Raw genomic sequence first — 25,733 nt, forward strand, 5'->3', positions numbered from 1 at the left:
CTCATGGGTCTGCCTTCATATTTGCTGCATGCCACCAAGTGCCCATTGGATCACAGGGCACTGCAGTACAGGCATAACCCAGAAGTCAGGATGGTCCCAGCGACTCCTGCTCCAGCCTGGCTGACCAGGGACTTCCAAACCAGAGTCTCAAAGTAAGTTAGCATTTGTATAAGGATTACAGAGTGTATTTATTTGAGCACGTGTTAGACTTGTTTGTTCGTCAGCTTTTTTCAGGTTAGGCTTGGTAGGTTTTGGGCTCAGCTGGTGACTGGCTGGGGTTTAGACCCCAGCATTGATGGAAAAGCTCTGGTAACCAGTGGCTATATTTGGCAATGAAGGGGATGTGTGGTGTTTCCTATTGCCTCAGAGCATATTTTCACCTCTACCTCTAGGATTCCATGTTTATTTGAAAATGAGGAGTTGTTCCCTAGCATATCCAGGTAGCATTGGGGCCTGGGAACTGCCCCAATTATTTAATATGATTTCAATGGGCTTCTGCCAATAGCTTCAGTTTTTTCTTGGCATCCTTATTTGCAATTGTTTAAAATAAAGGTTGTGCCCATTTCACGTCAATCCTTTTATCATTGTAGTTATTTATTTATGGTAACTTTGTTATGATTTATGGTTAAGGCCTTAATGGTTTCTTTATCTACATTTAAAGGTTTCCAAAAAATAATATAATAGGAGACTAAGGTAGGGAGGGTCAATTAGACATAAGCACATTATGCTCATAGTTTTGTGAATGGTGGATATTTTTCTGTAGATGGTTGACAGTTGGAATAATCCTAATTGATCCAAAGGGTACTTTAGGGTAGGATTTTTCAGGTTGTCATACTTTGAGCACACAGGAAAGTCTACCTCTTTTCCTTTTGGATTTCCCTCCCACCCATCCCTTTGGCTTTTTAGGTTGTGTCTTGTCTGCTTGTTATTGTTTTGTCATGTTTGTTTCCTTTTAACTTTTGCCTTGCAGATCAGGAAAAGCACTGTTCATAGTTTCCATATTGGGCTTTAGAGTGGATGTGGGATATTCCTTTTGCTCCATGGCATGCCTTTGTCTCTGCCTCATTATTGGGCAGACACTTTTTTAGGGAACGGTCCAGGGTCAAGTGAAGAAAGGGGAGTGGTTCCCTGGTATACCCATGTAATGTCATGGATCAGGGATCTGCCCCCAATTATATAATTCTATTACAGATGGGCTGGTGCTGGTGGATTATGTGCTTTTCTCGCCACTCTCATTTTTAATTAATTTTAAATAAAAGCTGTGTCCATTACAAGCCAAGTTTGTTGCCAGTTGTTGTTTATTTATATTTATTTCGTTTTATGTCATATGACATTATTTGAGCTTTTAATTTGTCTGGTTAATTTGTAGACTTTTAAAGGTTTCATAGACATCAAACGATATGAGTCTTAATACTAACATTGTCCTCTGTTGACTTTGTTTGAATATGAAGATAGACATTGGGTGGTCAAATAATATTTCTAATTTGGAAATGTTCTTGAATTAAATGCAATCATGCTCAGGATGAAAACTTATTCATTAGAACTGATATATTTTATCTGTATATATCTGTAATCTCAAAATGGGAATTGTAACTTCAATATATTTTATTGTAATATATTTGTATCAAATTTAAACATCAATGTATATAGTTTTTTTAATTTAAAAGACAGTCATATGAAATAATTGTATTATATTTTTTAAGACTGAAAACAATATCACATTTTTCATTTGATGGTTTGTCTTTAATTCTTTTTTATACAAAATCCTTACACAGCATTGTGAAATAAGGGGATATGTAATATATTATAAAGATTATAAGCCAATAAAAGCACAGGATGATAGTAGCTCCAAAATTACATAGTACTGAGTTAGAGTTGACTACAGTTGCACCACAAAAATACAATTTGCATTCACCTAAAATGCTGCAATGTACATGCAAAGCTGCAAATATTTTAAAATATATGTAGGTCTGCATTAGCACAAGTAGCACTTGTACTTTATTTTTGCTAGGTATACACCACATAGTGTATATATAATATTACTTTTGTTTGCAAAATTCATATTTACTATTAGGCATCAATAAAACCTAAAATATTTCTCTATCACATCATATAAATCCTATGGATACATTTATCAAGGGCTTGTTTTTGGGGGGCAGTTTTGAAATTGGTACATGAATGACTCCTCCTTATTGGCTGCCCTTCTATAAAGTAACTAGGCTAGCTGAAGTTTAACTAATTTGCACTGTATGCTTATGGAGATTTTTTTCCCAATTGATTTATTAGATCAAATTAATAAAATGAAAGCTAATTACTAAATTAAACACACTATAAAAACAAGAAAAAAACTTTTGCTAAATAAATGCAAGCATATAGTCCTGTGTTCAATAACCAAGCATGTTTAATGAAGGATAAATGCTATATATATTTAATAGCTCCATCCAATATATAAATGTGTGGAAGGACAGGGTTTATGCCTATATTTTAATTCACTGAATTCATTACTTTTGTTCACCTCTTTATAGTTTTAAAATTATTTTCGCTGCTCCTCTTGTCCTACGGACAATATTAAAAGCAACAATAAAAGTTATATTTTAGATACCCCAGTGCACCACTTCAGGCATTTCTTTCTCTCTTCTCTATTATTTTGGTCTAATACCCATTGCCTGTGGTAGCACCTCCCAACCAACAATAATAAATATTGGGGGTCACCATTGTCCCTTACTGCGGGGTACAATGTATTTCTGGTGCAACTAGATAATGCTTTTCATTGACAAATACTTCCATGAACATGGGGGTTAAAAAATTTTTTTTCAAATCTGCATATACATGTGCCCGCAGATCAGGTGGCCATCAGACTTCTCAATAATTCTAACATGCCACAGACATAGCCTGTATCCAGACATGAAGAGGGCTATCCTGCTTCGATCAAGAACTATACACTACAAGACAAAACATCATCCTCCTGGTGTTGGATCCTCATGGGTTTTGGATTCCATATGACACTGTGGGCCATTTCACTCTCAGGCACTCTGTTATATGCTGCACTGTACTCTGCTGTATTGGCTGCGCTTTGTCCATACTCACAATCTATACTCTGTATAGTCAGTGTGTATAGGGGCATGCTTTTGTATGATGCACTTTACTCTGCTTTAAATTGGCTGAGCTGTTTCCAGACTCCTAACAAGTGACTCGGCTCTGTATAGTCAGTGTGTATTGGGGCAGGCTGCTGTATGCTGCACTGTACTCTGCTGTATATTGGCTGTGCTGTGTCCATGTAAAGTGGTTGTTTACAAACAGCACTGCATTGTGTATTGTCACTGTCAGTTGCGAAAAAAGTAAAAAAATAAGTTAAAAAATGTATTATTTTAAGTTTGCACAACCTGTGTGTGCTTTACCCCTGTGCATTATTATTCACATACATAATAAAATAAAACCCCTTTTGAATTGCCGCAGTGAGAAATAATGTTTTCCTTTCTTGTTTGAACTGTTTGGTGCACATTACCTTAGTGCGCTTTGTTCACATGCATATAAAAGCCCTGTGACTCCATGTAGTGTGAGCCACATGCCATGTTTGAAGTTGAACTGCCACTTGTGTGTGCAGAACGCTGCTGTCACTTAGCTTAATTTGCCAGCTAGCTCAGCACAACCTTTTGGCCTAAACTAAATGAAAAACAATATTGTAAGGTGGTCAAAATTGATAGGAAATTAATGTTATTTAGGTTAATAATACTCTAGGAACAATAAAGGCTCAAATTATAGTATGTGATATTAGCTTTTTTTGTAAATTTTTGGAAAAAAATTACAAAACTAAAACCAGCCAAAATTTAAAAAATTACAAAACTAAAACCAATAAATACTATCTACAGCTTATAGATTGGTTTGTTTATACAATAAGCACATTCTAAAAAAATAATCAGTACATTTAAGAAAGAATTGTGAAGAGGAGGAAGATTTCAAGGTGCAAATGAAGGTAATGCTGGACAATTTTAGAAGAAGGGGTTATACAGAACCCCTCTTCCAGGATGTGAGCAAATATGTCAGCACTATCATGAGACCAAGGGTGTCATCAGTAAATGGACCCATAGCAGCTAAAGAAAAAACTGAGATGCCAACTAATGAACAAACATAAGAACATCAAAACCAATGTTAAACAAATGGGTGATTTCATCCCATTTATTTAAAAAATTATTATAAATCTAACAAATTCAAGAACCTTATTGAAACAAGACTCAATCTTATCAAACTGAATTAGACAACCACCTACAGTTGTAAAAAAAAAAGGAACGCAAGTTTGTAAAACATTCTGGCACCCGCCAAATCAAAATAATTATCTAGTACAATCAAATTATTACGACACAAACCATCAGGTACTGCTACAACAGACATGCAAGTCTGACTTACATGTCTGTCTGTTAAATCTTATTTTAAAAAATCAGTGGTCTGTTTGTTTGTTTTTTTATTTGTCCCAATATGCAATCGGACACCCCTGCACCAATTGGGATGAAACCCCAATTGAGTGATGGTGTATGAATGCAGAATGCATAATGGGATATGTGCCTTGTATAGCTATGTAAACAATTTCCTTTCTGGCTCAAGTTCCCCCAATTGAGTAGTCAGTACCACTTCTACTAAATAAACAGTTTATTGAAGATTCGTAGTATGACATTAATACAAACATGTCTTGATCATCTGGTACAGCATGTGATAAATTGCATAAATCTCCTTACAAAGTTTAGTAGAATAATGCAAACATATAGTCTAATTTAACAGGATTGTATAGTACCATGGCTAGAGGTGTGAATTTTGTCAAACACACTGAAAAAACTTCAGGGGAAATTTTATAGGGAAGATTTGCTGTGTTTTAATAGATGTTAAAACTCAGCCTATTTTTTCTTCCCTCTTTCAGGAGATACTATACAAGCAGTGATTTGCTGCACAGCAGACACTGGGTGATGGTGCAAGGATGCACAGTAGCTGGGAGTCCCCTCTGTGATTGATGGTTGCTGGAAGATTATCTTCAGGCAGCCACCCCATGACATTTCTCACTAGTCACTGTGTTTGCGACCAGGTCGGGAAATTGACAGCCTGGCGTGGTTGCAAAAGATGTGGCCACACCAAGCAAGTGAATTATTTAATTTTAGGAGAACTACAAATTAATTAGCATGGCTTGCAGCAATTATGTTAACCAAATATATTATATTAAAGATCATTTATACCAAGTATTAAGTTGTTGTAGGTGATAAATGCTGCAAATATTTTATAAAGATGATGAGCAGTGCCATCATTGATGCATGTTACCAAAGTCAAGAATGGAATGTAACCAGTAGGGATAATGTTAGCATGAAAATTGTTTCACATTCATTTGTTGTTCATATTTTGTGTATGTCCTTGTAGTTAGAGCTAAATTTTTGCTCTAACATGTTGTTGTTCAACTCTGTGTAGGTCATGTAGTGACATGTGCAGACAAGATGTTAAATCTTAACAAGATGTGCTGAATAATATATTTCTCATATTAACAAAAGCTGGTGACCTTGACTTTCATGTAGATAAACAAGCAAATTAGTATGTATTCACAATTGAGGCAATACTGCCCCCTGATGTTGAATACAGTATAAAACAAATGCATGTATTCTGCACATTCCTTTAAAAAGTCCCAGCATTCCAAAGGACGAAACATGTTGACCAAACACACTCCAGTCACTTCTTGCTCTGGATAAGCTGTAGATGCCAGTGTCTACCCAAGAGCTAGACAGTTAGTGGCAGGGAACGACAGCACTAGCGGTCCCACATTGCCGCATACACTGTCTCCCTCCTCTATTGCCAGATACCATTTCCTGCATGGACACTACCATCCGGTCCACGGGAACGATAACAGCAGAAGCCACCTATTGCCGCACACAGCATGTCCCCTCTCCACTATCAGTCATCTGTCTCTACACGGAGGAAAGTATCCAGTCTATGGACCTCTCTGGCATGGCCATGTGAATACAGTGAGCCGTGTTTGTTAAACAGGTGCAACATTATATCTGCTTATTTGGACTTAGCTAACAAAAAATCTATTATTTAAGCTGTGGGGACAGTGAGAGTGGAACTGGGATACCACAAATTTTTTTGGTCACATATATCAGGCGCTAATTAGTTGTTTCATATCATCAGGTATAGCAGGAATAAAGGTCTTTATAATGTCTCTTATTTCATGCATATAACGAATGTCCATCCAAAATATTTCTGTTGCTCGTTGGACAGATTCACTTCCAAGGGTATATAGAAAAAAGAGAAAAGAGCTGTATAGTGTAGTAGATTTTTTAAAATTTTAATGACACATACATTCACAGGTAAATATAAAATTTGGACTTCTTGCTATCAAATATAGCCAAGTCTCACTTTTTCTGAGGACATGTAGTAGAGGAAAATGCAAACCAAAAAATAAAATAAAAAAAAAATAAAAAACAAAGAGGCAAAAATACAGTATTCGCTATAGATACTGTCACATTTACAAATTTTCTCAGTGTTATCCAAAATTGTAAAAAGTTTGAACCGTACCATGGTTAGCACCTAATTTGGTGCCCTTTAGAGAGTATAGATGGGAGAATATCCGGATATGCTGCCCAGCTCCTCCTGAGCTCCTGGATGCTGCCCATGGTCACAAAATTTCACCAGCAGATAGATCCCAGCTACCAACGCATTTCGAGTGATGTCCACTCTTCCTCAAGGCTGTATGGGCCCACATTTTATATTTACCTGTGAATTTATGTGTCATTAAAATTTTAAAAAATCTACTACACTATACAGCTTTTTTCTCTTTTTTCTATATACACTTGGAAGTGAATCTGTCCAACGAGCAACATAAATATTTTGGACGGACATTCGTTATATGCATGAAATAAGAGACATTATAAAGAACTTTATTCCTGCTATACCTGATGATATGAAACAACTAATTAGCGCCTGATATATGTGACCAAAAAAATTTGTATTGTGTGCTTTAATTTTATTAGCTGTTCTTGGTGGGGACAGTGGGTCACGTGTGGTGGCTGCTCTATATTAGATTGCACCCGTGCTTTATCCCAAATAATACTTTTTAACTGGGATACCAGTTCAATCATTAATAGCTGCTGATTATATTTACTGGCTTGTCTTTCTATCTCTCATATGAGAACACTGGAATTGCAACAAATCCGTTACTTATTTCTAACTAGATGCTTAACAGCTACATTAAGGATCCATTTGTAGCAACCCAGAATTTAATGAGATTTGGACTTTGGCTGCTTTTATACAATATTAGAGGTCCAAAAGCTCTGTTTACAGTGCTCTACATTTAATTCTACTTTTATATATGGACATTTTGTTATACTAGGGATAACATTGTTTTCTGTGAATTATGCTGCTATATTAAATTTGTGATTTGATTTCATCACTTTTATATATGCTTATGTTTATTACACCTATTTGGTGTACCCATAACAAGCCTCCTGTGTCTGAATAGAAAGCAAACACTGATATATCTATTAAGAATTGGATATAATACAAATTTTATATCACTATGCGCAGTAATTATTGTTTTTAGTTTTTTCTAGTTTATTTAGGGTCCTAACTAGACCCTTATTACTTGCAGTAGGTGTTATTTAGATATATTTTTTTACATTTATTAGTAGCACTATGAAGTGTAGTGGTTTTCACTACATTATCAGGTTCTCTCTTTTATGCCACACATATTAGCCTTTGTGACTGAATGGATGGTGTCCAGTATCCTTGTTCCTCCATCTAAGGTTTTGATTAAGTCAAAGGGGGATTTCCAGGGATCATTGAAGTAAAGGCATTGAACTTAAACTTTAGCTAAGTGTATATTTTGTTTATCTTCTGAGTATATATATATATATATATATATATATATATATATATATATTGTTTATCAATAAACTGTGGTTTCAATATAAAGGGAAACTTCAATTAGCCACAATAATATGATAACTTAATGCACATTAAGTTATAACACACTTCCCGTGTTTTTACTGCTTATTGCGGCTATCCACATCCGTGTTTTTCAAGTAATCCTATTACAAAAGTCACAAAGTGTCATTTGTACAATATTTTTTTTATGTTTTTTGCCACAATAAGTTTTGCTAAAAATTGAAAAATCTGACTGTACTACAAAAAAAGCCAAACTGATATAGGATAACAATATAAAAGTGTATTTTTGGCCATAATAAAAAGTATTTGGGTTTTTTAAATGTGTCAAATGCATGTTTCTAAAACAGTTAAATAATGATAGAAAGCAAGTGTTTTTTTGGCAAAATAAATGTTCTTTTTAAATTGGGGATGCATAAAATTGCCTATAAGTATATATTTGTGGCATTAAAAGACACTTTTTAAAACCTTTCAAAATATGCCTCAAAAAGCCACCTGTAATCTTAAAAACACCTGCCCCACTCTTATAGCAGTCCCATATACCTACCCCACATCAATAACCAATTTTACTGCATTTTGTACTTTTTCACCCTAAAAATTACACGTCAATATTGGTCAAATTAAGCTAATTAAAAAATATTTTTCATAATTCATAAAGAAGTGGGTGTCCCAGTGATTCTGAACTATTTTAATACAAAAATAGGGTGTTTGCACAAATTTTCACCTATTATAGAGGTGGTGAAAACATTTCATGGCAAATGGTATGGAGAATTCACACCCGCGCAAAGTCACGGCTAACAGGATTGCACACTAAGTACAAATTTGTGCGATAAGCTGTTTTTTTACAGAAAAGTTGCTCATCGTGGCTATTTGGTTATCCCCCCAGAATCTTCCATCATCTGATTCTGTGTGCTTTTCACTGTCACAACCAATTTTCACTGATAAATATGTATGGGTTTTCTCCCATAATTCCCATAAATACTCCTATATATTGTATCTTGTCAATTTGCATATGAATGCAGAATGCATAAAAATATGTCTCTATGCTTTTCTTTAAGAAACACTAGTCGGTAAATTTACAGTACTAAAGGTTGGTTTTAATTTATACACAATATCGATGTTGATCAATTTTTATTGACTAAAATCAACATTTACTCTAGTAAGGTTTTGGAGGACATATTTACATATTTCTGAACTCAGCAGCAAAAAAAAAATAGTATTTTTAAATATGTAATAAAAAATAACAAAATACTTTTGGATGCAATTTAAAATGAAAGTTTTACTAGATGTTATATAAAAGCTTTCGATTTTTACTGTTCAGTTTATTTTATTTTTAGCATTATGCTCTGCAACAATAGAGTGGACTACTTTTACTGTATATTTTCTATTTGTTCTTTTAATATAACAATTTCAATTCATATTACTATTACTTGAAGTTCAATCTTTGCTTGCAGCAAATATCACTTTCAGTATATATTTGTTTTCAGCTAATAAATGTGTCCACTGGATTCAAGTATTCTACTTTTTCTTTTTCCTTATTTCTAACAGATTAGTTTCTTGTGCTTATCACTTATGGCAAATTGCCACTTGATCTACTGGTCATCATAATTGTGTGGTTATTTGGTTTGTATTTGTTTTTTATTGATGTTAAGAGTCCAAGTTTATTTGTTTTTGTGTTTCTTTTGCTTGGATGTTGTGTGCATGCACCAAGAAGATATTTGCTTCATCAATGTCCTCCACTTCAACTTGTCTTTCACTACGAAAAGTGCAATATTTTATTCAGTTCCAATTAGGCTTATGATAGTGTCCTTTTTAAGCTGATTTGCAGTCTATATCACAGCTGCATTAAAAATAGAAAATATAGTACTAATTTGTTATATCTGTATTGAGATAAATTACATTTAATGATCTGGTATTTCTAGATTTCAGGACATGGATCTATAGCTCCACAGCTTCTGGAGCTTGGCCCCGATAGTTAATGCCACTTTAAATGACATTAGCCATTTCAGCCTATGGGCTCCATTATTCAAAGTTTTTCTCAGTAATGTCAGCTAATACTATACTGTACATGTGTGGTATTAATACTGTGAAAAGCAGTAAAAGTGTTAGGAAAGTATAGTGATTGAATTAGCAATCACTTTTCTTTTTAAACATTGCAGGGATAGGCTCCTAATGCAGCCCTAGTTCCTGCATGTAATTTTTAGTAAATTCCAATAATACTTGCATTTCTTGTTGCCACGGTAAGTGACAATAAGTAATTATAATTATCCAGACTAATTCTCAAAAAAATTACTTTAAAAAATATACACTTAAAGGACTGCATGATAGGTAATCAAACCTACAAAGGGGCCACACATGACACTTAGAGGTTTGCCATCATTTTGAAAACAATGGGCATCACTAGTGGTTTAAGGGGTCAAAATACAGAATTTTCTCAGCATTAGTTTTGTCAGAGTTTTGAAAACTGATGTAAATGTCCATTTTTTGCAGAAGTCACAAAGTCATTTCAGTTTTCTCATTTCTGATGGAAACTACTGTACCATCAAATGAAGCTATAAAACTGAAGGAAACAGCACAATAGCTAATAGAAACTGATGAACACTTTCAGGATCTTTTATATTGGTTTTCACATACCACTTACTGTTTTGACATCACAAACACCTTGTAAAATGCCCTAAAGAGCCAAAATCATTAGCAAAGGGTGAACTGAGGTAATTTTCTTATTTTAGAATTTGGTGGAAGTTTCTAGGGTGTGTCTTGGTGATATCTGTGTTGAGGTACTTTATCTGTGGTATTGTCATTTAGAGTCTGTGATGGGTTTACTTGTGGGGTCTGTGGTGGGTTTACTTGTAGTGCCAGTATTAGCATGAACCATATTTTTATGTGTTTGTTTGTATTTTTGATTTGTGCAAATATGGAAGTATAGAGGAGACATAGTGTTGAGGAAAGAGAGAGTTAGAAGAGACTGTGGAAAACCAGGAGTTTGAGAATTAGGCAGGGGAGAAAATATAACCTTTTGAGGTCAAGACTAAGGAGAAAAATATGTGGTCCTAGTTTCAGCATTGTCAGTCAGTATGACCAATGTTTAGTCAGGCAGGCTGCAACATATGTAAAGCTCAAACACCAATTATGGGGTTCCTTGATTCAGGATTTCAATACATTCAGGACCTTGAAGTGTTTTGAAGCCCACTGCAGAAATCACTTCTGGTGTATAAAAGTTGCTTAAAAGTCAAAGCAGCTGCTAAAACTGGTAGTGCTCACCCACTTCATACTTGAATATTCTACCGGTATGACCAGGAGGCTACCAAAGCTTCTCCTGGCTGCCTGGTAGAGCATTCAAGTCTCCCAGTCCTGCACTGCGTGTATCTGGCGCCATCCTTCTCATGTGTAAAGTGGCTGATCCAGGCAGCTGATGATAGAATTTACACTGAATAGCATCATCATTGTCACACATCACTTTACAACGCTAGTATTCTCTGAATTGTATAGTGGGAAGTGGGGACACAATGATGGAATCATCTTGTCATGTCTCTGAACAGCCCATCTATGCTGTGCTTTACCCTGCATGCCTTACCAGGGGCCCCCTCACTGCCTGCTGTGCAGACCTGGCTACCTCCTCCTTAAGAGAGCAGTCAGAAAGTCAGCAAGTATATAATAATAATAATAATAATAATAATAATAATAATAATAATAATAATAATAATAATATTTATAGAGCATTTTTCTCCTAATAGGACTCAACATGCTTTACTTCTGCCTTTTACAGCTCAAATGCTGCAGAGAGTTACAGAAGGATAAAGATTGAACAGTCACCTCTGTCTCTTGCCATCGGAAGATCATTAAGAACACATACCAGGCATGTTTCAGTGCTAAGTCTCCTGATTCCTGACTGGAATAGATAATAAATATCATCAATAACTTTTCCTAGAAAAGGAAGGTTTGATACCGCTCTGTAGTTAGACATTCAGTTGGGGTCTAAATTAGGTTTTTTAATAAGTGGTCTAACAATTTATTCCTTTAGTGGTTCAGAACAAATACATGTCTGCAAATAGCTTTTGACTATTTTTGCAAATACTGGGCCAATCATGTCCATAGACCCTATTTGAAGCTTGGTTGAGGCAGGATCCAGATCACTGGTGGCAGGATGCAACATTTGGATAATTTTAGCAATGTCTATTACTGTACATCCATTATGTCAAAGCTGTTCCATGGAGACAGGCTTTGTAGTTTGGCACTCCTTTAGTGGCATTCTGGCGATTCCAGCCCAGATGGAGGATACTTTATCTGCAAATAATTTTGCAAACTCATTGCATCTTGACTGGGAGAGGTTTTCATCAGGCTGCAGGCATGCTAGTCTGCAAAACATATTTTCAGTACTTAAAACCTGAACTGGACTATATTTTGCTGCCATGATCTTATTTGAAATTAACTCTGATTCTTATGGGTGGGTGTTGATTAACATTTTTTTATATTTTTGAATAGTTTTAACTTATAATCTACTAGGTTCATCTTCCTCTATTGTCTTTCAAGTGTGCAACACCTTTTCAAGGAGGATCTTCACAGGCTCCCATTACAGCAGAGAGATTCACATTTGCTGCAAGAGCCCCGTGTAGTCATACTCCTCCTTGGATGATATCTGGTCAACTACATGAGTAAATTTCTCTTTCGAGGGGTTGCAATCAAGAACCAAATTGAGTGGTGGTCTGACCATGTGACTGGGTTTAATTTTAGGTCAGAGATTTATATTCCAATCTTAAAGACAAGAGCAAGATTATGGCTACTTTTATGTGTGGCAGAAGGAATGACTTATGTAAGTCCCAGAGCATTCAGTGTGCTCAGTAAGACTTCACCGAGTTGTAAGAGCTCATCATCAACCCATGCTATGAAATTCCCAAGGATCAGCTATCTTTGATGCTCCACAAATAGTCCAGAAACAATATCTTCAAATTACTGTAGAAATATATTTCCATCTCCAGGAGGCTAGTAAATGAGAAGTTCTCGGAATCCTAATTCTATAGAATTCCAAGCAGCAATGCACTCAAATGAGTGATTCATTTTCATTGGGTGGACCCTAAGTTTAAGTGCATTTTTAAAGCAGATGGCCACTCCATCTCCCCTGTGGTTCAGTCTTGGGTTGTAAATGACAGAGTAATTTGTTGGAACTACAGCTTCCAAGATAGGTGCTGCATTTGTGTATGGCCAAATCTCTGTAATACAGGGAAGATCTTAAGATTCAAAAAGGTATAAGACTGCCACTAGAGCTGCATTACAAAGGAAGGACCTGATTGGGAATACCAGAGGGTCTGTAGTTTTTTTTATATGGAGGGTGGGGGCTCTGGGGATGTCAGTAAAAAAGTGAGAATTTATAGATCTGTTTGTCCAAGCACAGGGCCGTCTGTTAGGTACCACTTCTATTTGTCTCCTATATGAACCTGTTGAGCCAGAAGGCAAGGGACTTAGGTGGTTACATCATATAAGAGATTTTCAGCCTCAGTTCCCATGACCGACAGATTAGCTGTCAACCTATTTGGGAATATTTATTTCTATTTTGGTGCTTAAATATTTTTATGAATATTTCACCATCACATTTTGATTTATCCTGTCTTAAATAATTCTTTACAATATGATGCCTTATTTATTTATTTATACTTACTTATTTTGCAATTTCTGTTTGAATGTATGTATGCGTTGAATTATGTTACAGATGTTATTAAATTGTATTAATAAAGGTTTCATTTGAAATTATATTGAGACATAGTCTGAGTGCTCTTAAACCAGAGATTACATTTTTCTCCTGGATAATTGTATGTTACTGTTTTGACTCTCAATGGAGCACCTCCGCAGTCTATATCACCTTATTTTAGGATATTTAATTGTGTATTTATTATCTTGCAACTTATTAATTCTGCTACCAGTGACTTTGTGCTTTGGATCCTCCCCTCCCATTTTCACCTGTATATTAATGTTGTCAAAGGTTTCACACAAATTATGATATTTCAAATATACACCATTTTAAGATAAATCATGGGCTATATTGTGGCCATTAAGTCACAGGTCAATACTGGAGGAAGCGACTGGGACTCCACACACTTCCATGCCAACATCTTTAGCAGGGCTGGTGCAAGGTTTCTGGACAGCCTCAGCAACATTTCACCCACAGCCCCTGCTCCTCCAATTCATAATATGCCATTAATTAGTGACCTAAATTTATAATATTCCACACAACAGTGTCACAAATTAATTATATACCACACAGCTTTATCCCCACTTCACAAATATTTCATATGTCAATGCCTCCAATATGTAATATGCCACACATTTGTGTCCTCATTACATTATATGCCACACATTTGTGCCCCCAATATATATCCTACACAGCTTTGCACCAAATGTACTGTATGCTACATAGGCATAAATTATGCCATGAAATGCCCCAATAAAAAAACCACACAAAAGTAAGTATAAATAAATAAATAAGGCATCATATTGTAAAGAATTATTTAAGACAGGATAAATCAAAATGTGTTGGTGAAATATTCATAAAAATATTTAAGCACCAAAATAGAAATAAATATTCCCAAATAGGTTGACAGCTAATCTGTCAGTCATGGAAACTGAGGCTGAAAATCTCTTATATGATGTAACCACCTAAGTCCCTTGCCTTCTGGCTCAACAGGTTCATATAGGAGACAAATAGAAGTAGTACCTAACAGACGGCCCTGTGCTTGGACAAACAGATCTATAAATTCTCACTTTTTTACTGACATCCCCAGAGCCCCCACCCTCCATATAAAAAAAACTACAGACCCTCTGGTATTCCCAATCAGGTCCTTCCTTTGTAATGCAGCTCTAGTGGCAGTCTTATACCTTTTTGAATCTTAAGATCTTCCCTGTATTACAGAGATTTGGCCATACACAAATACAGCACCTATCTTGGAAGCTGTAGTTCCAACAAATTACTCTCTCATTTACAACCCAAGACTGAACCACAGGGGAGATGGAGTGGCCATCTGCTTTAAAAAAGCACTTAAACTTAGGGTCCACCCAATGAAAATGAATCACTCATTTGAGTGCATTGCTGCTTGGAATTCTATAGAATTAGGATTCCGAGAACTTCTCATTTACTAGCCTCCTGGAGATGGAAATATATTTCTACAATAATTTGAAGATATTGTTTCTGGACTATTTGTGGAGCATCAAAGATAGCTGATCCTTGGGAAATTCATAGCAAGGGTTGATGATGAGCTCTTACAACTCGGTGAAGTCTTACTGAGCACACTGAATGCTCTGGGACTTACATAAGTCATTCCTTCTGCCACACATAAAAGTAGCCATAATCTTGCTCTTTTTCCCTCATTTTGGATTACCATAGGTGGAAAAACCAGAGCCTTACTAAGATTCTGTTCATATCCATTATGTTTGGGTGGCTCTGGTTCTTAGAGAATTGGACCCGCTGATCTATAAATTATTGTACATCATTTCTGTGATATACAGATGTCATACATCATTGCTGCAGTCATGCCAAACAGCCCCTCTTTGCGTGCCCGGTCTTGTGCTAATCTACTATTGCTGGGCATCTATTTTTGCTAAAATTGCAATGTGACTAGGGTGCTCCAGGAGACCGTGCTAATTTATTTGATATGTGACATTTGTATATCTGTGTGTGATTGAGTCTCTGAATCTTTTATACAATGTGCTATAATGCAGCTGCTGTGGCTTCTTTCCATCCCAAGTTCCATTGTGCCTTGTATACAGACTTAGTCGCACACAAAAATACAAGTGTCACTTATCAAATTAATCAGCACAGTCTCTTAGTACATTCTAATACATTGCATAGTAACTAAGACGCATTTTTTGGCAAAAAAGAAGCAAAAAAGATGCCCAGCACTAGCAGAGTTCACAGGACATGGGGTCTCACTTGCACTAGGCATCTCATACCACATGGCGTATTGAGGTTAGATGTAATAATACAGAGGTGTCCTCATACCAGTAAAAATTGCATATTATTATTAGGATTGAGTATAGTTACTGTAACAATCCACACACAGGCATTCTTCAAGGTGTTTTAGGACCTGTTTTGAAACAATGCTAACACTAAAAAAAGCTGGAAAGATGTAAAAGCAGGTAAAGTATGTAAAAACTTGAAGAAAGCAAACCCAAAGAAATGTTATTTATATAATTGCATAGTAAAACAACATAAGCATAAACAGAGAACAAATAGTTACACTTAAACTAAATACTGGAGAGACAAACACACAAGTAGCACAAGACATAACTAACTAAACAAATGCACGGGAGACTCCCAAATTTTGGGGGTAATATCTGGACCCTCCAGAAGAGTAAGCAGCTGTCTTGCATCCTGGCCACTTCCTAGTGAAAAGGATGGGACAGGAAGGATAATGCCATGTTTTGCATGTCCTCTCAGTTTCTTTGAAAATCGCATAATTTTGGAGTGTCACTCTTTATTGGCCAGTCATTCATGATATTATGCTTTGAGGGGTTGGGCTGAATGGTGAGAGGCACTCTGCCCTACAACAATCAGCCTTGAGGCTCCTCCTCTACAGCCTTTTTTCCAGAGCTGAGAAATTAAAAAATGGTAAGAAAGATACAAATTAAATTAAAGGAAATTCACTGGAAAATAGTATAGGAGCAAAAGTTTCTAATCAATAGAATCAAAATATCAAGACGAGAATCCAAAGGTTTTAAGGGTCATGTCCATTAGAGAGAGTAAAGCAAGGCAGAGCAAGAAAATTGCAGCAACCATACCCAATAGCATGTCCATTATTTTTTTTAATCAAGTTTTTTTATTAAAAGGTTTTCAATAACAAAATAGTAAAAATAAAAAAATAAAACATTAAATTAAATAAAACAAGATATACAAGCAAAAAATCATAACAAAATACTGAAATGAGGAAAATACAGCCACAGAAAGCAACTGCGGTAAACAGGCAAACATTAAAGGTACAGCAAAAAATACATTATATTCTAATATCTATAAAACTAGCAATCACATTAAAATAATAGCAATATTATAACAGAGAATGAGGTGCTGTCTGATGGAGGCATAGGAATAAGACATACAGTATCCTAAAACATCAAAGCCTGTCAGAAGGAGTAGCAAGAGTATAACTAGATTCTTGCCAAAGAGTCCAAACTTTATAAAATTTTAAGGGGCATTTTCATTTTTGAAACATAAATCGCTCATGAGACACAGTTACATTAACTAATGCTACAGTGAAAGGAGGAAGTATCAGAGGCCATACAGGTTTTAGCAATACTAACTTGAGCTAATGATAAAATATTATTCATATCAAGACCAAAAATACAAATGCGAGGATATAATAAGGGAACACATACACCTGTATTCTGAATATAAACTACCACCCTAGACCAAAAGAAAGTTACACAGGGACAATTACAGAGTAGATGCCAGAAATCTGAAGAGGAAGTGGCACATTTGGGGCATGAGGCCAAAGATGACCCACTAAACTCATGAAGTTTAATTGGAGTCCAATAGACTCTGTGCAAAATATACAATTGAATCTGCTGAAATCTGGCATATCCAGTTGCATTCCGGGGTGAGTCAAAACAAGTTTTCAATCATCATCAGACAGATTAACTAAATCTCTAGCTCAATGAGATTTAAGGTTGCATAAGCCCCCCACCTCATGAGATGTTAACAGAGAAGAGTAAGTCAGGTATATAGATCTTCAAACAGGGAGAGTACTAACTAGAAATTTAATAAGAGATTCAGAAAGGATTGGGGCAACCCACTTCCACTGTGCACAGAGAGTGAGATGAAACTAAAGATATCTGTAAAATAAATGGGATGGAATACCATAAGTAGAGGATAAATAAGCAAATGAGTGGAGAGTCCCATTATGATACAATTCACCAATGGTGGCTAATCCATAGGACAGTCACAATAAGCTTCGCTTAAGCTTGCAACCCTCTGTAAAAGCTACAGTATTCCAGAGTGGAGTGCAGAGAACTATCATATATTTTCTCAACACTTTTTCCATGCCATGCCATACTCTGTATGCTTGTTGGATCAAAGTGGGGCAATGGAAGAACAATGTGTGGGCCAATAAAATTTGCAAAGAATCATAAGTCAAGCCAGCCTTCTCTAGGATTGCCAAGGAAGGGTTCTCATGATCCTACAGGGTAAGCAATTCGGCCAATTGAGCTGCAAGATAATAAAGATGCAGGTCGGGCAAATCTAAGCCTCCCTTCCCCTGTGGTTGACAAAATGTTTTATAAGCTATATGAGCTCTCCCATTCCCCCAGACAAATGAGGTAATGCATCTAGTAATAATGGCAAACTGAGATAAAGGAGCATAGACAGGTGAATTTTGCATAATATATAAAAATTTGGATTGAATTATTGTTTTCACAAGGTTAACACAATATGTAACTGAGAGTGGAAGTCTTTGCCACTCATGAGATTTGGCCTTGAAATATTCTATTTGGGGGTAAGGTTTATAGGCATGAATTTAGCCGAAGAGTGGGTGATCTGTTTACCAAGATATTTAAATTGCGTGCACCAATTAAGGGGGATATTATATGCAGGTGGTTGGAGAGTAGTATGAAGAAGGGGGAAAACCACTGACTTATCCCAATGAATATGTATGCCTGAGTATAGTCCATGGCCATTCACCAGACAGAGAAGGGCAGTCAGGGAATTTACCATATTTGCCAAAAATAAAATCATATCATCAGTATATAAGCCAATTTTCTACTCTTTAGCCATAATCTTTAGGCTGGAAATGACAGAGGACTGCCTAACTGCACAGGCCAATGGCTCTATTGCTAAGGCAATAGACATTGCCTTAGCAATAGAGCCAGACATTTCCCTCCCCAGTGGAAATGTCTGAGTGATAAAGCCATTTACATCCTGGTAGCCAGGCAGGAATATAGCAATTTAATCCAAGATATGAATCATGGCCCCTTACCAAATCTAGAGCACCTCCCAAAGGCCATTCAACAGAATCAAATGCACGATCTGCATCAAGAGAGACAACTATGGCATCTACCATCTCATCACCAGCCACCTGTAGATATGAAAACAATCTTCTAAGATTAGAGGCAGTAGATCTCCCTGGCATGAAACCCATTTAATCAAGTTGACTAACTTCAAGTACAACTTTATTAAGACAGAGAGCCAGAAGTTTTGCCAAATTCTTAATGTCAGTGGACAGCAATGAGATGGGACAATATGAATCAGGTTAGAGCGGGTCTTTGCCTGGCTTTAGGATTACTACAATTAGGGCCTCATCCATGGAGGAAGGCATAGGCAAGGTGTTTCCAGTTCCTGGAAACCCCCCTACCCAGCCCATAACCACAATAATAATAAAATAGAATTTTACTAAATGTTCTTCTCAGAATCACAAATGAAATATTTGTGTCAGCCAGTATTAAATACACCTGTGCACCAACTAGGAAATCTGGAAAACATGCACTGTTAGGGTCAATCATTAATACAGTATAATACACTATTCAATGCATAAGAAGACCAATATGTACATATATGCCCAGGGTAGAGCTAGGTTCTTCTGCTGCACCCACAGACTCCTGGACATGCTCCAATGCTCTGGAATGGAGCACACATCAGCATGAATTTTACTGCATGTTCTTCTCAGAATCACAAATGAAATATTTGTGTCAGCCAGTATTAAATACACCTGTGCACCAACTAGGAGATCTGAAAAACATGCACTGTTAGGGTCAATTATTAATACAGTATAATACACTATTCAATGCATAAGAAGACCAATATGTACATATATGCCCAGGGTAGAGCTAGGATCTTCTGCTGCACCCCCAGACTCCCGGACATGCTCCAATGCTCTGGAATGGAGCACACATCTGAAATAAAAACATTTAGCTCAGGCAGGTTGGCCCTACTGCCACATTTATTGGCTTACTGGGATCGCTGGTCTTGGATATGCTGGAATTATGATGCACATTACACTTGGTGTGACACATATTAAAGATGGTTAAGTGCTAATTATTCATTGACTGTCCACACTCACTCTAAAATCAAGCATTTGGAAACCGCCCTCTAAAAACCCTGCATTTGTCACTGGAAGATAGAAAGCAAAGCCTCAAAAATCTCCAGCACCTTGGGTACAAAGAAACACAAATGGGTCTTGTATAGTTCAGTGGGAGGTCCATCAACACCAGGGGCCTTACTACTAGGAAAGAATTTAATAGCTTCCCCAATTTCATCAATTGTAATAGGTGAATCTAAATACTGTCATCGAGAGGTAGAAAAAGTGGGGAAAATAAACTGGTCTTTTTAGGAGGATAATTCAGAGTGAGAATAATTTGCTTTAGTTCTATTTACATCGACATACAGATGTGCCCACATATATCTATCCTAAGTGCTCTACAAGTTGCGCCACACATAACGTGGGAGCTTAGTGTGACTTGGTAGCACCAAGCGTATTTTTGAGCATCTTTTTACCTTCAAATGCATCTTATTCACACAAATGTGTGTAAAGATATCACAAGCAGATTCTGCTGATTAAAATGATAGGCTGCATGCTTATATTCTGTGTGTGACTGTGGCTGTATCTGCATGCTAAACACTACATTACAGTGTTACAGCCACTGACACTGTATTGTAGCATTTCACATGCAGATACACCCGCATTTGCTCAAAGAACATAGGCATGCTGCATATAATTTTGATATCAGCAGAAGCTGCTTATGCTATCTAGTCGCATCATTGTGTATATAAGACACATTTGAAGGTAAAAAGACGCACTCAAAGAATCTCGGCACTAATGAGATGCCACGGCATGGCGCAACTAGAAGGGCTGTTTAGCTCACAATTAGGCTAGATTTATGTGTATCCATCTGTAGTTGGTGAAAAATATAGAAGCTATAGACTACAAGTCCTCATGAATTACTCTATAAACATCTTGCAATCCATGTACAGTAGAAGGGGAAACCTCCACTCTAGCTAAATACACCAATAACTTGACTGTGTGATCACCTTGAATATAATAATCATGGGCAGCAAACAGGAGATGCTGTTTTGACATATCTATTATCTGCCATTTTTAATTATCTAATAAAAATCCATCCATTGTTTGTGTACAACCAGCAATTCCACCCTATCTACCAGTATACTATTCATATATACTAGAGATGTGCAGGCTCGGATTAGTTAGGATTTTCCACCAAATTTGTTTTTTTCATGCAAAATTTCGGGTCTTAGAAAGAGACAAAATGTCATCTCTCATGAACATACATCATGTTTCATGGACAATTGTCCATAAAAGTTGATGTTTGTTCATGAAAGATGACATTTTGCCTCTTTTTGAGAACCAAAATTTGGCGGAAAAATCTGAATTTGGTGGAAAATCTGAACTAATCTGAGCCTGCACATCTCTATTATATACAGCCTTAAGGGCTCTACTTTTGCACTATAACTCTTCCTCTCATTTTTTATTGAAGGCTTTTAGCTGTGCAACCATAGAAATCAAGGATCCCCTAAAAAATGCCTTGAAAGTATCCCAAGTTAGTGGGGCCAAGTTAGAAACTGAGGGCCTGATTCAGAGCCGGACGCTATTTGTGCTCGCTCATTCAGAAAAAGGGGCCAGCTATTTAAATTGAGCGCTCGCTCTTTGCGGTCTGTTGATGCCTCTATGTCTGAGCGAGCGAACGAAACATGCGCTCGCTATTTTGAAAAGACGCCTCCTGGCTGCTTGCATCATACATCATCTCCGCTATTTATTAGATTAATCGAGTACATCGAAAGGCGTCTGAACTGCTCGCAGTGCTTGTGGTTGGATTTTCCTACCGCAATCATGTGAACAGTTCAGGCTAAGAGACAACCAAGTGACTTGGCCGATGACGCTGCTTTGTTAATTATGCACACCCTTAAAACACCCGTTTTGACCATTTGGCACGCCTGTGTTCAGATCTCCACTCCCCGTTTTCAAGCACCTTCCCATGTTGCCACCCACAAATGCCTCATCCTGTCACTCAAATTAGCAGGCACTAGCAATTTTGCAAACACACGTTTCCGACCGCACTGACTGGTTGGCACATGCGCATTACGACCCATATGCATGCGCAGATGTGCGAACATCGCTCGGAGCGAATGAGCGGCCGCTTACGAGTGGCTCTGAATCAGGCCCTGAGTTCTTATCACAAAACCTTCCCCATGCAGCAAGAAGTTCAGAAGCCGCTCCCATCTGTATCAACTAACATGGATTTAGTCTCCAAAAGGATGCACCACTAGAAAATTTAGTGTCAACATCAATGGGGAGTGGTTTGAGACTCCTTGTGATAAATATTCCACCACAGTAACAGAAGGGAGCAAACAATGAGAAATTAAACCCATATCTATATGGGAGAAAACATTATGGGAATCAGAGAAACAAGAATAACAACAGGCCAGTGGGGAGTGAGGATGCCATACATCAATCAGGCCCATTTCAGATATCAGATGAGCAAAAGAGGTTTGATTACCCTCTCCTCACCACTGGGCACCCTCCCTCCATCTATCCAAGGATTCATCCATTACAATATTGGAATCCCCAATGCAAATAACAGGATTATTTGGAAAATTCAAAAGGAAATCACAGGCTGTAGTGAGAGTAACTGAATTAAAAATAGCATGTCCATTATTATATAATTTGCTTGTTATCAATAACACTAGCACCACTGTCAGATAACTCATCCTTACAAAGTTAATGCTCGGATTGCAAAACTGATTTAAACTAGTATTACAAAAACAAATCTGTTTATCAATGTCGCATACATGGGATGAAAGTATACCTTGTACTGTAAATTGAGTTTCAAAATAATGTTATTTTTTAATTTTTTTCCGTTAAAAATTGATTTTATATACTGTATAAAGATTTAACTTTTTTCCATCCAAAAGTGAAATTAAAACAAAAATTCAATTTTCAGACTATAGATGATACACGTAAATTACAAAATGTATGTACATTCAGTGCCTGACAATGCTTTTTTATTTATTAATTACACAGTTTTGACTCTTGCACAAATATATAATATATTGTGTAAAGACCTTACAGTGTATGGAGATTATCCCGTATGTTCAACATAATAAAAGAAAATTAATTTTGGTATACATTTCTATAAATGCAAATTGTTAATACAGCTGGAAGCAAAGTTTTTTATGAATGTGCCATTCTAAAGGTGACTTTTCTCATGTATTGTATCTTTCTTTGCACATACAGTGTATGGAGCTATTTCTACCGTGTCTGAAGACATATCGTTTGCATACATCTTTATCATTGCTGACTATGTTACTAGCTAAGAAATGAATAGATGAAACACCATAGGACTGTACTACAGAATCCACAAATAGTCAGAGCACTTGGTAATGTCCTCCTGGTCCCAGATGGTCAGGTCAAAGCTTGGGCAGCACTGCTGAGGCAACTTGTATTTTTCAAGTGCAAGTGACCTTGCAAATGCAAAATATGCTGGGGAAATGAAGTTTATTCTAGTATAATACAAAGAAACTTTCATGTACTGTCAATGAGCTACATTGCAAAAATACTATAGCAACACTTGTTTTAAACTCAAAATGTACAGTAGTTGTTTTCATAGTCTATTCAAGCAAGAGGACTTGAAAACATGTTCATGAGAAGATATAGCACAAAAGTGCAGATCATGAAGAGTGTTGAGAGCACTGCATGATATAATTGGTTACTATACTTTATTAAATGATAGTTATAAAATGTAATGGCTCCATTGTAATTACAAATAGGACATTTTTTTTAAAGCAAACAAAACTGGCTAAAAGGCAGCATAAATAATGCACCATTGATTTAATTTACAAAAAGTTGAATATACTGTAAGCAAAATATATCTGAACCATTGATGTTGTTATGTTTTTTTTTTTCAAATGATAACCAGTAGCAAATCTAGTCATTGTTTCTAATGTGGACTATTATACACTTTTCAGAAACAGATGATAGTGCTATGTTTTTTCAAGAATATTGTTAGGGCGCTCACACACATGTTATGATATCTATGAATGATATGAACGATAACTATATCGATCAATGATATATCGTTCATATAGTTCATTTGTATGCACTGAACGACCAACAATGCACTTTCCTGCATGAACGATAACGATATCTATGATCGTTTGTACATGCAGGCCAATCTGGACAATATCGTCAACTTTTCCTGTTCAGAGATGTGGCAGGGTGACTTCACTGAAAGATATCTTTGAAAGATATATTTCAAGTTGTTGGTGGTACAGATAATTTCGTGTGTACCCAGCATTAGAAACACCACTTCAGCCATTGCCTCTTTAAGGAGTTGGTTCATTAAAAAGAAAAGCAAGTAAATTAATGTACATGAAAATGTTCTAAAAACAACTCCAGTTGATGGATACATTTTTGAATAACTATCCATATATTCCATTTTAAAAATCATTAAATATAGGAATTATTCTATTTAAAAAAATATGTAAACAACTTTATTTTCAGAAAATTGTTTAAATGAAGTTCGGTATTAACACAAAATGATTTTCATTATAGACTTTGTGTAATATGAATAAAGTACACAGTGCAGCTTTAGGATAATATTATTTTCATTGTAAATTGTGAAAAGAGCTTGCAAACTATAATAACTTTACAAAGTCATCATACAAATGTTCAAAACTATCAACCTTAATCACGGTTGACACAGAAAAGGTTAAAAAGTACAGTCAACAGCAAGTTATGCCTGAGTAGGTACAAAGTTATTTGGATTTTGAATGCATAGGATGTGTTGCTAGGTTGATTAAAAGAGTGCTGGGAGATGTATGAAGAAGTATAGCAAGGATGGAGAGGTGGTAAAATGTAATCTTTTTTTCAATCTGGAAACCAATAAAGGACAGAGAACCAGTAGGATGTGATTTTCCTGTGTAAGATATTTTTTTTTCAATATTATGTCAGAAGCAGTAATGTTGATATCACATTTTCATCTAAAGTATTACACTTTTACAAGTATACAGCAGAATACAATTATAGATTTAGATCTAATATAAATATTGAAATGTGATTTAGTACTTACATACTGTACTTAATTTTGTATATACCAAGAATTATTCAACTAAAAGGTAGTAAATAAATGGCATTACTTTTGTAATAATGGGTAATTTGAGGCTAGCCAATGTGCTTTATGTCAATTATAGTATGTGCTTACATGGCATGACTGGCAAACATAGCATAAACTAATTAAAATGCATTTAAAGATGAAAGTAAACAATATGTGAAATAAAAAATGCTTCAATGATTGCCTTAACATAAAAGAAAATTATGAAATAATATTATATTATTTTTATATCTTTATCAAGCAATGGGGTCACACTACCCATGAGTATGAAAGAAAATTTTCCATTATGATGCAATGATTGAACTGTTGTAGCTCAAAGCAATTGGACACTCATTTTAATATTGATTAAAAAATACCATTTACTTGTATATTTCTTTTAGATTGAGGAAATGTATAACTGAACACAGAAGGAAAGGGAACGCCGACACAGATAGCAAAGCAATCTAACAAGTCTATAAAAATGGAAATGAAAGCATGTGTAAGCTGAGCCAGAAACTTATAACCTCTATCATTATGTTGTTAGGTTTGGATTGGGAAAATGCTTGGTGACCAGAATGTGCAGAAAATATTATGAGTAATAGTTGACTTTGAGATCTGACAGTCATTATAGGAATAAATATAAGAGAGAGTCACATGTCACAAGTTGGTGACTGTTCATTTATTATAACAAAGAGGCAAAAAGGTAGGCTGGTCCAGGTGCCACAACCTTTTCAGTTTTGCAATAA

The sequence above is a fragment of the Taudactylus pleione genome, unplaced genomic scaffold, assembly GCF_031769625.1.
Source record: "Taudactylus pleione unplaced genomic scaffold, aTauple2 ptg000005l, whole genome shotgun sequence".
In the NCBI taxonomy this organism is placed as follows: domain Eukaryota; kingdom Metazoa; phylum Chordata; class Amphibia; order Anura; family Myobatrachidae; genus Taudactylus; species Taudactylus pleione.